The sequence below is a fragment of the Saccopteryx bilineata genome, chromosome 12 (assembly GCF_036850765.1).
Source record: "Saccopteryx bilineata isolate mSacBil1 chromosome 12, mSacBil1_pri_phased_curated, whole genome shotgun sequence".
Taxonomy (NCBI): Eukaryota; Metazoa; Chordata; class Mammalia; order Chiroptera; family Emballonuridae; genus Saccopteryx; species Saccopteryx bilineata.
The window spans coordinates 45,658,572-45,674,729 of NC_089501.1; the positions used below are offsets into that span (position 1 = coordinate 45,658,572).

At 41.9% G+C, this 16,158-nt stretch overlaps 1 protein-coding gene across 4 annotated transcripts in view; it reads left to right on the forward strand.

Annotated features, from left to right (window-relative positions):
• The window catches only part of ESR1 (estrogen receptor 1), a 366,942-nt gene that overhangs the window by 286,195 nt on the left and 64,589 nt on the right, over window positions 1-16,158 (forward strand). The gene's annotated exons all lie outside the window — the stretch shown is intronic.

A 16,158-nucleotide genomic window follows, 5' to 3' on the forward strand; every position in this document is an offset into this window, starting at 1 on the left:
AGTTATTAAAAGCAGGCTTGGGTGGACAGTTCTTATCTCATCAATCTGACGATCCCTCCTAATGGGAATGCCAAAATTAATGACCAAACTGGTGTCCTGGCCCTCCTGGTCAATTCCCAGCTGGCCAGTCAGATTCAGGCACCAGAGAAAACCTCACACATTTGACAAATCTTTATGAGAAATTTGAAAGATGAGAAGCATATTTTTTGAAGTTTTATTTTTATCTCTGTCATGGATAACTTCATATTACCGATTTTACCATCTCTTAAAGGTAAATAAAATGTTTTTTTAAAGATAAACCAAACTCATTTTATAATTCATTAAATTAATATTCTCTTTATTTTAAGACTTGCCATTTACCTTGAGTTTTCAAACCCTGATGAATTTCCACAGACATTCTTCAGTTCAGTAAGGATATTAACCATTTCCCTGAATAGCTTATGAAGTGAGTCATTGAAAGTGAGTCACTACAACCGACTCCTGGACATGCTCTTAAATAGCAGTTGTTTTACTGGGTCTGTATGACAACCTTTTCCCCCAGATCTCTTTGTCTTCTATGTACAAAGCATTCCCAATTCTCTTTGTTCTTCATTAATTTTGTGAAAGCATTCCAAAGACAGTGGGAGAAGGAGAGAGGATTTCCTTACGGTAATGCAGTGTGTGTGACATTACCAGCAGCCTTTGATCTGGGGAGTCACTGACTGCTGTCCTTCCCACACAGGGGTTCTTAGCCTGGGGCTGTGTACCCATAGGGTTCTGAAAGGGAACCGGATTTCAGTGAGTGTCATTTTGTCATTCTTGAAAATAGATCATGTTATGCATCTAGATTTTTATTCAGAGAAGGGGTCCATAGATTCAACCAGACTTAAATGGAACAAACATGTTTAAGGACTGTGTCATAAATGTATTTCAACCTATAAATTTTAGATGGTAAAATTCATGGACAGAGTGTGAGAAGAAAATCTGTCACCTGCATAATATCAGGCACTTTTATCATTAAAAGAAACTGAAGCAATGGGAGCTACCATTTATTTGTTGACCCCCAATATTCTCCAGGCAATATGACAGGTTATTTATGTAATTTTTAGTTCTCATCATAACATACTGCAAGGATATTACTATCAATTTCATTTTGCAGATGAGATAACTGAAGCCCAGAGAAATTTATTTACTCATTCAAAATATTCATAGAGCATACATTAGGAGCAGGCACTGTGCTAGGGACCAGCGATGAAATAATTTACCCAGCATCATGTAACTTCTAAGTATCAAAAAGCTGCCTTCAACAAAGCCCATCAACCCTTTCACCACACATTTTATCTTTGGCCTATCTTTATTAGAACACCCTACTGAGACACGTGGAACGCTAAGAAGATAGCCAACAAATATATTTCTCTTCACATAAATTTGAGACATCATTAAGTCTTTCTTGAACGTAGTAACTCTGCTCATGCCTTTCTGTATTCTAGCACTGCCTGAGCACAGTGGAGCCCACTCAGTGAATTCCTGGCATCAGCCCTTTCTCCTCTGGGACCATCACTCGTCTTGTCATCATGGCCAGAATAAGAATACATGCCATTTTAGTGAGGGCAAGTGTATATCTTTGTATTCAAGATGCGATAGCTACTCCTCTGCTTGCTAGATACTCATAAACCTTGCTTCTAATTTTGTGTATATGCCATTGGTTTTTGTTGGGGGGCAGCGGTGAGAGGATTTGCTTTGTTTTTATTAACCCCCCCCCAAATTTTCCCACCTGTGATTGGAAATATGTAGAACAAAAGACTTTACAATCTTGAAGATAGATTATATTTTCACTATTAAACGTGAGCCAACTGTGTACTCATACACACAGTTTCTTGGAATCAAAAGAGCCACTTCCATGCCCGACTCCAGGTCTGGCTGAACTCCCCCTGGATTGGGAAGCTGACCTGAGGAGCTGACCACTGACGCTCAGAGAGATAGAGAGTGGGATGAGGACCGCTGTCCCGTTGCTCCCCGTTGGGTTTCCTAGCTGCTTCCGAGGTGGTCGAAGAGAAAGACTGAGCAATGACAACAAAACCTACTCCCTGAAAATGAGAACGTAGAAGGTTTCCGTCACCTCGGTCAGGGATGGTCAGGAAGCAGTCCGCTTTATGCCACTTATGAATTCATACTGTTGAAAGCGTTTTTGATAAAAAGAAAAAGAGAAGTCACGTACATGGTCAGAGTTGCTCTCTTTCCGAATAGTAAATAACAGATGTTTAGTTTTCCCTTTCTGGACATCTATTTAACAACTTTGGACATAATAAGTACAAAGAAAGAGAAGCATATGCCAGCCCCATGTTGTATTTTTTTAAACGTTAGAAATAGCATGTTTGGCGGGAAAAGGATTTATTTTTGTTTGTTTGTTTGTTTTATCAAGTCATTGCTTTCAGTATGGAAAAAAAGTGGTTATTGTTTTGATGGAACGGCATTTTTCATGACATTTTTGTCTCTTTTCTCTCTGTAAACCCCGTCTAACGGGTATCACCCATCTCCGCGGTATCAATTCTTACCTATTTGCTCAAAATTCCCGAAGGTGTTCAGCTTCATACCCTTATTTCTGCAGCCTACCAGACTTTTCTGTATTTGTGCTGTAGGAATCGGAGAGGAGACGTGTTCGGCCCAGCGCTCGCCTCCTGCCAGCACGAGCCTTCTCTCCAGGCGCGCCCGCCACAGCGGCCGGCTCCATCCAGACACTTCAGAGAGCGTGGGCTTCCTCTCCCCCTCTTTTCATCTCATCAGTCCCCAAATTTAATTAATTTACCTTCCTTAATACCTCACCAGAAGGTCTCTTTCTCTTTTTCATTCTCCTTGTCTTCACTCTAGTTAAGAGTCATATTTTTAAAACCCTTCAACGGCTTCTCTTTGCCTCAGAGGTGAACTGGTTCCTGCTTCCTTCCTCGGCCCCACTTCTGACAGCTCCTCTCTCTGCTCTCTGTGCCCTTGCATGTCCAGTCCATGGACAGTTTCAGGGCCCTGCTCTACTGTCTGGTCCCTCTGTAGCTTTGCCTCTCTTTCCATCCAGCATGCCATCAAGACTCAGATTAGAAATTTGAAGAAATGTGCTTGACCTGTGGTGGCGCAGTGGATAAAGCATCGACTTGGAATGCTGAAGTTGCCGGTTCAAAACCCCAGGCTTGCCTGGTCAAGGCACATATGGCAGTTGATCCTTCCTGCTTCTCCCCCTGTTCTCTCTATCTCTTTCCCCTCTCCCTCTCTGTGTCTCTCCTCTCTCTTCCTAATAAAAATGAAGGAATAAATAAAATTCTAAAAAAATATTCTTTAAAAAAAATAGAACTTTGAGGCAATCTTCCCACTTGGATTAGGTGCCAGTCCTGTGTGGTCCCACTGAGACCTGTCTAGCCCTCCAGCACGGTCTTAGATGCTCCTTTCCAACCCTCCTTCAATTGGACTGCTTCCTCTCTTAGCTTAGATGTCAGACAACAAGACATACTGACTTTTTTTTGTCCCTAACATCAATAGGGTGTCTGCACATACTAGGTGTTCAAAATAATGAAGCAGTTAATTTTTCTGTAATTAATTTATACTTCAAAGTTCTCCAAAGAGTACTTAATTTATGAGCCTTTTAAAATATTTTCCTCTGTAAGAAAAAATGTTGTGGGTATTTAAACTTTTCTTCTTGCTCCTTAAAAAAAGGGTCTATCCATAGATTATATTGAATTTTTTAAAAATAAGTGACAGTTTGCTCAAAAGGGCAATTTTCCAGTTAAAGGGGAAGATACATTAGTATTTTAATCTCTAACCATGTTTAGACTATTTTTAGATAACCCAGAGAGTCTGGGAGCTAAGTTTCCCAACTTTCTCCTTGCCTCTCTAGTGCATTCACTCTCTCTGTCTCTCTCTCACTCCTGCTTTCTTCCTGTGCCCACTGCAGCAATTTCAGTCCTGCATGTCTACTCCAACACCCGAGCTTGTCACCCCCATCCTTCTCGACCAAGGACCTCACCTCCTTCACTGGGAAACTGGAGACCTTCTGATAGGAAGTTCTTCAAATTGCTGCACCTACCTCTAGAAGATAACTGGTTTAAGCCATCTTCAGCTCATTTGTTTATTTATCTCCCCTCCCCCCAACCCATTAGACAAATATTTATGAAGGACCTTTTATCAGCAAACACTGTATTAAGTACCACAGGTATGGCGTTAGCAAGACAGTCCCTGTACTCAGTCTGCTTCTGATCTGGTGAGAGATACTAATAAACAAGAAGATGCTGATAGGTAAGAACTACCATGGGGATAAGAACCGGATCCTGATGCCCTGGATCCTGATGCCGTTAGAGCTGAAATCATGAGAAGAGTATACTGGGGCGCAGTGGATCAAGTGTTGACCTGGGACACTGAGGTCGCCAGTTCGAAACCCTGGGCTTGCTGGTCAAGGCACATATGGGAGTTGATGCTTCCTGCTCCTCCTCCCTTCTTTCTCTCTCTCTCTCTCTCTCTCTCTCTCTCTCTCTCTCTCCTCTCTAAAAATTGAATAACTCAAGTCTTAAAAAAAAAAAAAAAAAACAGAAAGAAGAGTGTACTGGGAAAAGGGAAAAGCATGTGTGACTGCCCATGGAGTCACCTCTTCTCTCAGATTAAGTACCTGCTCCTCAGAGATGTCCCTGTATTCTGACATTCAGTACATGTCATTATTATCATATTTTCATTTTCATTTTTTCCCTTATGGAGCATGAGTATTTTAAGAATCAAAACCTTGTCTCATTTGTGTACCCACAGTACCCAGAATCATGCCAGCTTTATATATATATATATATATATATATATATATATATATATATATATATATAGAAGATGCTCAATAAATATTTGATCAGAATCATGCCAGCTTTATATATATATATATATATATATATATATATTGAAGATGCTCAATAAATATTTGATGAATATTGATCATGACCGTAGAAGAGATAAAATGTTTACAGTTTGTTACTTTTGTGGGGTGAGTTGCATCCCCTCCCCCCAGAAGCTCTGTGGAAGTCTTCACCCCTAGCACCTGTGAATGTGACTACATTTGGGAATAGAGTCTCTGCAGCTTTAATCAAGTTAAGATGAGGTCATGCTCAATTAGTGTGGGCCCTAATCTGATATGACTGGTGTCCTTACAAAAAGAGAAGAGGCACAGAGACAGACAGAGGACATCACATGACAGGCGAAGCAGAAACTGGAATGATCACCTGTAAGCCAAGAAATGCCAGGGATGCCAGCAGCACCAGAAACAGAGAGACGGCCATGGGACAGTGTCCCGGCATCTTCAGAGAGAGCGTGGCCTGCTGACACTTGCATTTCAGACTTCTGGCTTCTAAACGACTTCTGCGTTTATTTGTTTTTTAAAGCCACCCAGTTGTTTGTACTTTGTTACAGCAGCCTTACGAAACAAATACAGTTGCTGTTCATTTTTCTTCAGAAACATTTTTGTAGCCCCTGTTGTAATCCTTAGGAAGCCAACCTTACCGAGGGGACCCAAGCCACGCTGAGTAAGCAAGAAATGGAACAGGGCTTGTTTCAAAGATAAAAGGCATTTAAAGAATCTCTCTTTTAGGCTCACTTAGCTACCTACTTTATTTTTAGAGTGGTTAGTGAATGTCCTGGCAGTGAATCTGCCGTGCTTATGAAAGGTCCTACCAGGGGTTAAAGGGAAGTAGTCTCCGGCTTTCTCAGTCCTCCTGGTCTCTCTCTACAAAGGCGCTCCTGGGGTCAATGTGCACTGACTTTAGACCTTAGGTAGAAGAGAATGGGGGAGGGGAACGGTGAGAAGACAAGAAGACAGGGCACAAAGTTCTCTAAATAAATCTCCCCTGTCGTTCTGAGACCCTCAGCACCCCCTAGCCCAGACAGGCTGCCCTCCCGCCTCAGGGTTCGGGGCCCTGGACCTTGTCCTCTGTTTCTCAGCAGAAGAGTTGTTACGTGATTTGAATACTCAGCATTTCTTTTCCTTTTTGGAGATTTTTCCCTCATAAAACTCACATTATGAATTTAAGTCAAACAATGAGACAATAAGCCTCTCTTTTCAAAGCTCCTAATTCCTTCTGGAACTTGATGTCCCTGGGTCATCGGCAATGACGGGTGTTCCTGTAGGTTTTAGATAAAAATGTGTGTGTGTGTGTGTGTGTGTGTGTGTGTGTGTGTGTGTGTGTTTGCAGGTGCGCATGCGCGTGTGTGTTTCAGGAAACACTCCCTAAAACTGTAAGATACGCATCCGTTGCACTTGCAATGGGGGCTTGAGCCGGGTGGAGGTAGGAGGAAAATATCATTGTCCAGTTGTTTGGGGGACTTGCTCTAAAAAGAGGACTGTCCACTTCCCTCTCCGTCTTTGTGTTGATGACATTTGTAGTGTTTACTGGGAGCGGATAGTTATCCGGAAAACTCAGGCTGATGACAATAGTATTTGAAATGCTTCTGTAGGTCTGAATCTAGGAGACAGGAAAAAATGTATGTTCCAAGGTACAAGTGCTTGTTGACTTTTCAAAGGCAGCCAGTCCATGCTCTTTCTCGGCGGACTCAGAAGCGCTCTGCTGAGCTAGTATCCTGTCCGTTGCACAAGCATGTCAAAGGACGGCCTTAAGTACTTCACTTTATAGTTTAATAATTTGTTTTCCTTCTTTGATTTGCCATCTACTCTCAGAAACTAAAAAATAATTCCTTTTCCTTTTTTTTTCCTTTCTTATTTAAGCTGACATTTCTTTCTGAGCTTGCGCGCATGCGCGCACGCACATCCATGCACACACAAAGTAAGCTATAGTTAATACAATTGCCTTTGCTGAATAAAAAAGAAGAGTTTACCTTCAAGCTTGCTGTATCAGAGTAAAGGATGACTTTGACACGAGAGAATGCGAAATTTTCTAATGTCAATATAGAATAATTGTAGCCAATACAAGAGGTAATAGAATTGTTTATTTGATGGATAGGTGTATTGGCAGTGTGTGTGTGTGTGTGTGTGTGTGTGTGTGTGTGTGTTTGGAAAATTAGGAAGCTAGGAGACACTCTCAAATTCATCGGCTTCTTCCAGAACTCTTCTCAAATGCTTATCGTCATGACAACCATGTCTTCATAAACCAAGGCTCCGAGTGTAATACAGATGGGGTTGGTAACATGGTAGAGTTACCATCTGCTTTGTTTTCTCTGAGGGACATATTTTTTTTCATCCCCAAATCTGATCCTCATTTATGAAAGTCTAGACTTATTTTGCTTTCTGGGGTCATACATTATTGTGAGATTAATTCTTTTCTCCTGACAAACTATTTTTTATATGTCATCAGATTCCTTATTTATTGTTAAATAAAGGGGGGAAAAGGATAATTATGCATGCATAAAATCAAACAACTATATTTTGTTGATTCATTCCTCTGTACTCTTTGCAAAGTCTGATATGAGGTGGCTTATAATTCAATAATATAGTTAAAAATGAGGTCAGAAAAAAAGTAGGAGTGAGGCAATAATTTTCCAGGAAACAGGCAAAATTTTTATTCTTTTTGTACATTGTATTAATATCTGTGCTTCTTGCAATCTATAATAAGCTCTGTTGTTTTTACTTTCCAACAAAAAGGGGGAGCACATCCATTCTTTAGGAGAGAAAAACCTTTTGCCATTACTAAATTTGGGGAGAAATTTGCAAATAAATAATGTATCTATGAGAAATGCATCCTAATGCCTTTATCTGCCCCTTTACACAAGATGCAAGGACATATTCTTATTAATTTACTGTAAAAACTTGGGAATGTATTTTTTAAAGAAAGTTATTTAGCATTTTACAAGTTTATACATGCTGTGATCAGAATTAAGAAATACCCACACTTTGGCCCTGGCTGGTTGGCTCAGTGGTAGAGTGTCAGCCTGGCGTGCAGGAGTCCCAGGTTTGATTCCTGGCCAGGACACACAGGAGAAGCACCCATCTGTTTCTCCACTCCTCCCCCTCTCCTTCCTCTCTGTCTCTCTCTTCCCCTCCTGCAGCCGCAGCTGAGGCTCCATTGGAGCAAAATTGGTCCGGGTATTGAGGATGGCTCCATGGCCTCTGCCTCAGGCACTAGAATGGCTCTAGTCACAACAGAGCGACGCCCCAGCTGGGTAGAGCATTGCCCCCTGGTGGGCATGCCAGGTGGATCCCAGTCGGGCGCATGCGGAAGTCTGTCTGACTGCCTCACTGTTTCCAACTTCAGAAAAAATACAAAAAATAAAAAAATAAAGAAATACCCACACTTTGAAAAAAAAAAGAAAATACATATCTAACTACTTAAAGGTGTATGGTATCTTAAGTCACTGAATAAAGGTTAAAAAAATATGTCATGAAATTCATTTTAAAGTCAAGAATAATTTTCTTCTTTGTTTTGAATTATTTTACATCTGCTACAATCATTCTAAACCTTAAAAACCTTGAGGGGCTTTGACAACAGAGCTCCATTGTTTTGCTTGCTTGCTTTCAGTCAGAGAAGTTCTAGAATCACCTTTGTAAATCAGTGAAAATTTATTTCTATTCACTCTTTTTATGTCCTATCAGTTGATGTGTAAACATAATTAAAAACCAATGAATGGACAATATATCACCCACAAATACAGACCAGAAGCATGTGTGATGATGAACAATCAATGTGGGCTGATTCTAGTGCAGGAGACACTGCTGGAAAAATTTTGAAGTGGAGCCTGTAGACGTTTCTGTGGGTTACCCTAATAATTTTCACAGAAACATTATCAGGAGTGTGGTTCCTTGGATGTGCTTCTGGGAGGGGTTTTAAAATCAAGCCATAGTTGAGTCAACTTGAAACCAATTTGTCTTTGGGTTTCCTTCCCCAAGAGTAGCTGCAGTGAATGCCATTCCTTGTACCTAAGACCTTTAGCTTCTACCTCACGTATGCATTATTACAGACACGAGGTCTGCCCCGGCTTCTTCCAGGAGAGCTCTCTGTTGGTTTTTCTCTTTCATTTGGATGAAAATGGGGAAGTAGAATGACCACACACAATGTGTTAGTTATCATTTTGGATGTACCATAGAAACACCATCTTTGACTCTGTCTACGTAAAAATCATCCTCAGAGTAAGATGCGTGGAGCTCTGTTGCGTTGTTCTGAAGGAAGTGGGAATGATGTCATAAATGTCTCTCCAATATTATGACAAACAAAATATGGTATCCTGGCCCAGGCTGCGTAGTCACATTTGGAAAGTTCATGCATTTGTATAGATATCAGGACTTTCATCATCTGTAACTGTTTCAACATGCGGTCACCTTACTAAGGAGTATTTGTGGTGTACACCATTAGTTCTGAAAAGCAGTACTTTGGTTTATTTAAAATCTTTAAACTGGATTCTTCAGTCTTTACTCTATTAACTGTTTGTCAACTATGCTAAATGTGACATTTTTAAGATACCAAACTTGTCAACATTCAGTTCTTCACTTACCACTGTTTTTTATTGCCTGACATTTGTCTTGAGAACTTGGCTACATGTCCCAAGGTAGGTGGTCACCCAGGGCCAGTCTTGTTCTCCTTCCCCAAGGCTGATAAGAAGCAGCAAACACGATGCGGAAGTCTACAGAGTCCAGTAGGAAGCAACTAATTGTAGATCTTGGGGGTGTAAGAGTACAGCCGCGTTCTGGGTTTGCTAAACATCTTGAAATGCTTCGAGTGCAATAAAAGCCCAAACGTGCTTTTCTCCCTCATTTTTTCACGTATGTATTTTAGGAGAAATGTGATCCACATGCTCTTGTTCTCTCCACTTTTAAATCATAAAAATGTTGTTTTGTAAGAGCTGTTTGATGTTCAGGAAGTCTTTTATCCTCTTTATTAGGTTATTCTTATATATAAAGACAAAGAAAATAATAAACAGAAAACGCAACATGAAATCCTGACTCAGCCAGGGCAAACACAATGTGCCCAGCTTCAATCTGAAGTTCTAGATAGAAAATATTTTAAAACCAAATGTTTCTCTTATTGCTTTGCAAAGACTAGTGCTCCTTTCCATTGGGCAAAAGGGAGGCTGTTTGGAAGGAGGGCCTAGAATTAATATTCATTGAGTAGTGACTCTGGTATGCTGGGACATCGGCTAACTGCTTAATTTTTACAGTAACCCTAATGATAGGTCAGTCCATCTGCATTTTACAGATGAGAAGGGCTTTCAGAGAGCTTAAGTGACTGGCCACGGGCCACAGAAGAATCTCAGTCCAGGTCTACTTAACTTATCGGTTATAGTCTTTCCATTATTCCAGTCCTCCTCGTTCTTTTGGGGTGGGGGTGCCCTCCAGACAATCAGAAAATCCCATGTTGAAAGATGACTTGGAAATAACTGGTAATCAGGCTTAAAGATGAGGGCTACTCTAGCCTCAAGAAAGCATCAGCTTGGTATTGACAAGGTGAATAGTATGGTAGTTGCTCAAGAGCATTGGATAGGTGGTTTGTGCCAGAAAGGAGCCTATACACACTTCCCATTATTATAGCAAAGGGAAGCCAGAATACACACAGGGATGGTGAGTAGGGTCAGTGCTCTTGCATTGTGGTTCACAATATTTCTAAACTAGTGATACCCTATTACCATTTATTTTATTTTGTAACAATTGTACATATTTGGTAAGAGTGGTATATGATTTCATTTGTTTAAATGGATTAAACTCATTTCTTAAAGAATATTTCAATGCCTGTATGTTATTGGAGGCACCTTAAGATATTATAGAATGGGAATGATGATTTTAATGGGTCTCTCTTTAATAGGACTTGCATATAAAAGAAAGTCCAAGATTTTATTTGAAGGAGGAAGGTCATATTCAACTATACCTTCGGGTACATGGTTCATAGTATGGCATTAAGTTCTTATTTTCTGGAGGAAAAAGAAGAAATGACAGTATAGGAGATAAGAAGACTGCTTAGCATTTGAACTGGGTTCTAAGTTCTTCTGACATTATCTGTTCTACAGGCTTTCATCCGGAAATCTCAAGTTTTATTTAGTTTGTAGCAGACATTGTACTATAATCTCATCTCATTCTCTCCCTCCCTCCCTCTCTCCCTCCCTCTCTCCCTCCCTCCCTTCCTAACTTCCTTCCTTCCTTCCTTCCTTCCTTCTTTCCTTCCTTCGTTCCTTCCTTCCTTCCTTCCTTCCTTCCTTCCTTCCTTCCTTCCTTCCTTCCTTTTTTCCTTCCTTCTTTCTTTTCTTCCTTCCTTCCTTCTCTCTCTTTCTTTCTTTTAAACTTGTTCTACTTTTATACTGAGTCTTAGGCATCAAGGAGAAAAGAGATGAATTATTTAAAGAAGGCAATGGCAATTTCGTAAGTGACATTTTGGAGAACATTGGGTCATCATATGACAGAACATAATTAATTTTTCTGAAGGTCAGGAAACAAATTTTTTTCCAGTGGATTTACTAAGGGGACCAACCACCTGGCTTCTAGTTTAGCAGATCGCATCCCTGAGAAAAGTCACTGTTCTCTTTCACAGGTTTCTCCTTTGCTGCGTATCTCTATGGGCTGTATCCCACACAAGTAAGAACTGTCATTACTGTAGCGCTTATTTTTTCCCGTGCCTCTACCGAAGAGCCACTCTGATTTATGTTTGACTCCACAGCAGTACAGAACTCCACACACCTTGATATTAGTCACTTTGCCTCGGGATCTCTGCACACTCTCAACGTTGCTACTGAGAACCTGACATCTCCACATCCAGTAGGAGGGGCGAGGTTTTCAGGATCTGTCTGTGCCCAGGCAAACCAAGCAATCTGTATGGGGGTCCCTGGCAGAGTGAGGAAGAAGGCTGAGGGTCTCGTGGGGCCCACAGGAGTGGGGAAGACATACTGTGAGTTCCTTTCAGATTAAAATTGAGGTAAAAATCTTGGAAAAAGAAGTTACTCTTTCATGGAGGACAGAATCCAGAATGTCTCTCCTTGGGGCTGGGGCTGGGAATGAGTGGCTCTATGTACACAAGGTTCTTGTCTATGAGGTCCCTGCCCACACAGAGGGTGGGGAGTAGGGTTTGAGGCATGGCTGTTGTTTCTGGTATATTCTCTCTCAGGATACTCTAATACCGGGTCCATGAATGTAGACTAGGAAAAAACACCCATGTTCACTTTTTAAGAACATTTTATTTTATAAAATGAGATTTCTTTGTATCTGATTTCACTCGGTCCCAATCAGCTATTGTTACTACTTTTTAAGCATAGGCCCTGTTCCATGGTGTGGATTCTACAGGCCCTCTGCCCCCTTATTGTCACTAAGACGGGAGTCCCTAAGCGATAGGGGGCAAATCACCTCTCAATGTGTCCTGTCACTGATGCCTCTATTCGTATCCCATCGATGCTGCTAGCCTCTGTCTTCACACTGGAAACTTTCAGGTGTTCAAGAAAGACATTGTAGGACATTTCTAAGTTATTATGGCAGGTCCAGTTGAAATTGCATACCTGTATTAGATGTCTCTTCCCATTTGTAAGGAAAATAGTCAAGGGCTTGAAACCTGATGTCAATAGATAGTTGGCCCAATACATTTTCTTTGAGATCTACTGCATTATTTTCCCCCATTGGTTACAAATTGAGAGTATTAATGGGTATTTATTCCACACCCAAAGGATTATGAACTCCTGTGTGGTTAAAATGCTATTGAGACCAGTGTATTGGAAGAAAGGAGACATTCTCTCTGTTGACTTCTTTCAGTTGCCCTCACATTCATCGAGGTTAATTGACTGTCTTCTTTGCACACTCTCCTTGGGAACTTGCAGAGGACGCTGTTGTCAGAGAAACAATAACCCTTGCCTTCAGGCAGTATGCACAGATGGGAAGGGTAATCAGACTATTGCTCTCTGAGAGATCTACTTCATTTCAGCAGAAGGACCCGGCAGTTCCGCTGGACTCAGACCGAGAACTATGACTAACAGACACACTTCAGGCAGGTTTCGTAACCTCGAGACTTGTGTGGCACAAATGCTTGCAGCGAGCTTCACAGGCTTCCGGGAGACCACGAAAACTCTTTGACTTAACCGGCGTGGAAGTTCTGAAGTGGGAATTAAAAAGTATGATTCAGTTTAATATTGAAGGGTGCCACCCGAAAATGCTTCTTTGCTTTTCCAAAATCGATTTTTTCTACAGCCAGCTGCAGTCCTCTCGAGAGACACGCCCAGATCTTGTCCCGTGAGATCGTGCGAGGTTAGACAGGGCACTGAGTGACATGGCGTAGGTTTTCTCAGGGGGTGACCTAACCACATGATGACATTTTTTCCCATGTAAAAATGTCATAACCTCACTTTTGAATGTTCATATTTCTGAAAGAAAGTTTAATTTATAGGATAAATTTACATTGTTGTTATGAGACTTCACCCACAAGGTTGGAGTGAAATCTTGGAGGATGAGATCTTCCCCGAGAGCTCTCCTTGTGAGCAGTGCTCCCGGGCGTGGTTTATCCCTCAGACACTGGTGCCTCCATGGAGAGGGAGCACTTCCTGCTGCCCCGCCCACTTCTCCCGGAGTGAGACTAGTCCGGTTGGGCTCAGTGCCGCCAGAGGCAAATCCCGGCAGGTTGTCGAGATGCACGCTCCTTTGCTCCCCAGCAGGCCTGAAACCCAGTCACCGGTTTTGCATTCTTTAGTTGTTGTTTTTTAATTGTAAAATTGCATTTGATATACATTGTTATATTAGTTTCAAGCGTACAACATAGTGAGTCAACATTTCTATAACTTATGAAGTGACCCCCCCCCTCGTAAGTCTAGTACCCATATGGCACCATACATAGTCATTACTATGTTGTGGACTTTAATCCCTGTGCTACCATTTTTATCCCCATGACTATTTTTATAACTGAAAATAACTTGTATTTTATTTTATTTTATTTTTTGTATTTTTCAGATGTAAGGGGCGGGGGGTGGGGGGGGAGTCAGACAGACAGACTCCTGCATGCGCTCGACCCGGATCCACCTGGCATGCCCACTGGGGGCGATGCTTGGCCCCTTTGGGGCGTTGTTCCACTGCACTCAGAGCCATTCTAGCACCTGAGGCAGAGGCCACAGAGCCATCCTCAGCGCCTGGGACTTTGCTCCAATGGAGCCTTGGCTGTGAGAGGGGAAGAGAGAGACAGAAAGGAAGGAGAGGGGGAAGGGTGGAGAAGCAGATGGGTGCTTCTCCTGTATGCCCTGGCCAGAAATTGAACCCGGGACTTTCACACGCTGGGCCGACGCTCTACTACTGAGCCAACTGGCCAGGGCAATAACTGTTTTTTAACCTTTTAGTTTTCTTATGAGCAAAGCTGCCCACATTCTCTTCCATTATAAGTCCTAGAAGTGAGCAAAGCCCAGTCTTTCCAATGGGAAGACACTTGCTCTGATCTGGGTCTTGGAATGGCTGAGTAATGGAGCAAAAGGTGCAAGAAATCTGGACTTTAACAAAGCAGAATTTTTAAAATCATGCATCTTGTGCTTTTCTCATGAGTACACAGTCTAGCAAGATTTGCAGGTGTATGCCTCATTAAAGTGAAGATAGTGTAGAATAATGATCTGTTGGAACCATATGAAAAGATGCTCAACATCATTAGTCATTAGGGAAATGCAAATTACACCAATGTCAGTATGCGCACGTACTGGGACATCTAAAATGGAAAAAAATGACTATACCAAGTATTGATGAGGGATGAGTACGGGGCGAAACTGGTCCTCTCATCTGTGGCTGGGAGGAGTGTAAATGGAGCCGTCACTTCTGAAAACAGTTTAGGAGTTTCTAAAATAAAGTTAAACACACACTGTATGATTGAGCCATCAGACTCTTAAATATAGTGTGGAGCAAAAGTAGGTTGATAGTTGTTCATATGGAAAAGAATACAATGATTACTAAACAATAATACAAGAATAAACTCTGTTTTGCATCCTCACAGTTGTAAACCTACTTTTGGCCACCCTGTATTTACTCAAGAGATGTGAAGACATGTCCATACCCAAAGCTAGACATAAACTGCTTATAACAGCTTTATCTGTAATAACCCCAAACTGGAAACAACCCAAATGTCCAATGGAATGATAAGCAAATCATATTTATTTATTGGATAGAGCCGTACAGTGGAATACCACTCAGCAATCTAAAAAATCAACTATTCATACATGCAACAACATGGCTAAGTCTCAAAATAATTCTACTGATTTAAAGAAGTCAGATATGAAGGTGAGAGACTTTGGGGAACTGAATTCACATGATAACAGTGGGAATGAGGGAAAGAGGAGGCACTTTTGCAGTACTTGAAAGTAGAATTTTTTTTTTTTTTGTATTTTTCTGAAGCTGGAAACTGGGAGAGACAGTCAGATTCCCACATGTGCCCAACCGGGATCCACCTGGCACGCCCACCAGAGGCGATGCTCTGCCCACCAGGGGGTGATGCTCTGCCCCTCTGGGGCGTCGCTCTGTCGTGACCAGAGCCACTCTAGCGCCTGGGGCAGAGGCCAAGGAGCCATCCCCAGCGCCCAGGCCATCTTTGCTCCAATGGAGCCTCGGCTGCGGGAGGGGAAGAGAGAGACAGAGAGGAAGGAGAGGGGGAAGGGTGGAGAAGCAGATGGGCGCTTCTCCTGTTGCCCTGGCTGGGAATCGAACCCGGGACTTCTGCACGCCAGGCCGACGCTCTACCACTGAGCCAACCGGCCAGGGCCTCGAAAGTAGAATTGACAAGGCTTCTCTGGAGGATAAGGGTGGAGGAGGCATGGACTCTGAGGTCTCCCTGGCTTGCGTTGTACATGTCTGTCTGTGGAACGTCACTTATTTAGCAGTAAGAATTATGTAAAAGATGGTGCTTCAATATATGAGAGATGATAAGCTAATTGTTTAATACCGATCCTGTGATAGCTCCAAGACCCCCGAAAAAGAAACATCCAGTAGGCAGACTGTTAATACTTGATTGCTTAAGGAAAATAAGCTTATATTTTGGCTATTTAATAAAAAAACAAGTACAGATAACTAATAAAAGTATAATATTAAGGAGAAAAAATGACGAAGAGGACACCGAAAAGTGGGATTCCCAGAAGCAGTCGCAGGACAAGAAAGAACAGAGGTTTGAGGGCAAAGGAAGCGAGAGGCAGGAAGTCAACTCTCTGGGATGCCGCAGAGGAAAGGAACAGGGGATTGCTTTGGAGGGCAGCCAGCTTCATGGACATCTTGTTAATTTAATGCCTTTGGGATTCTGG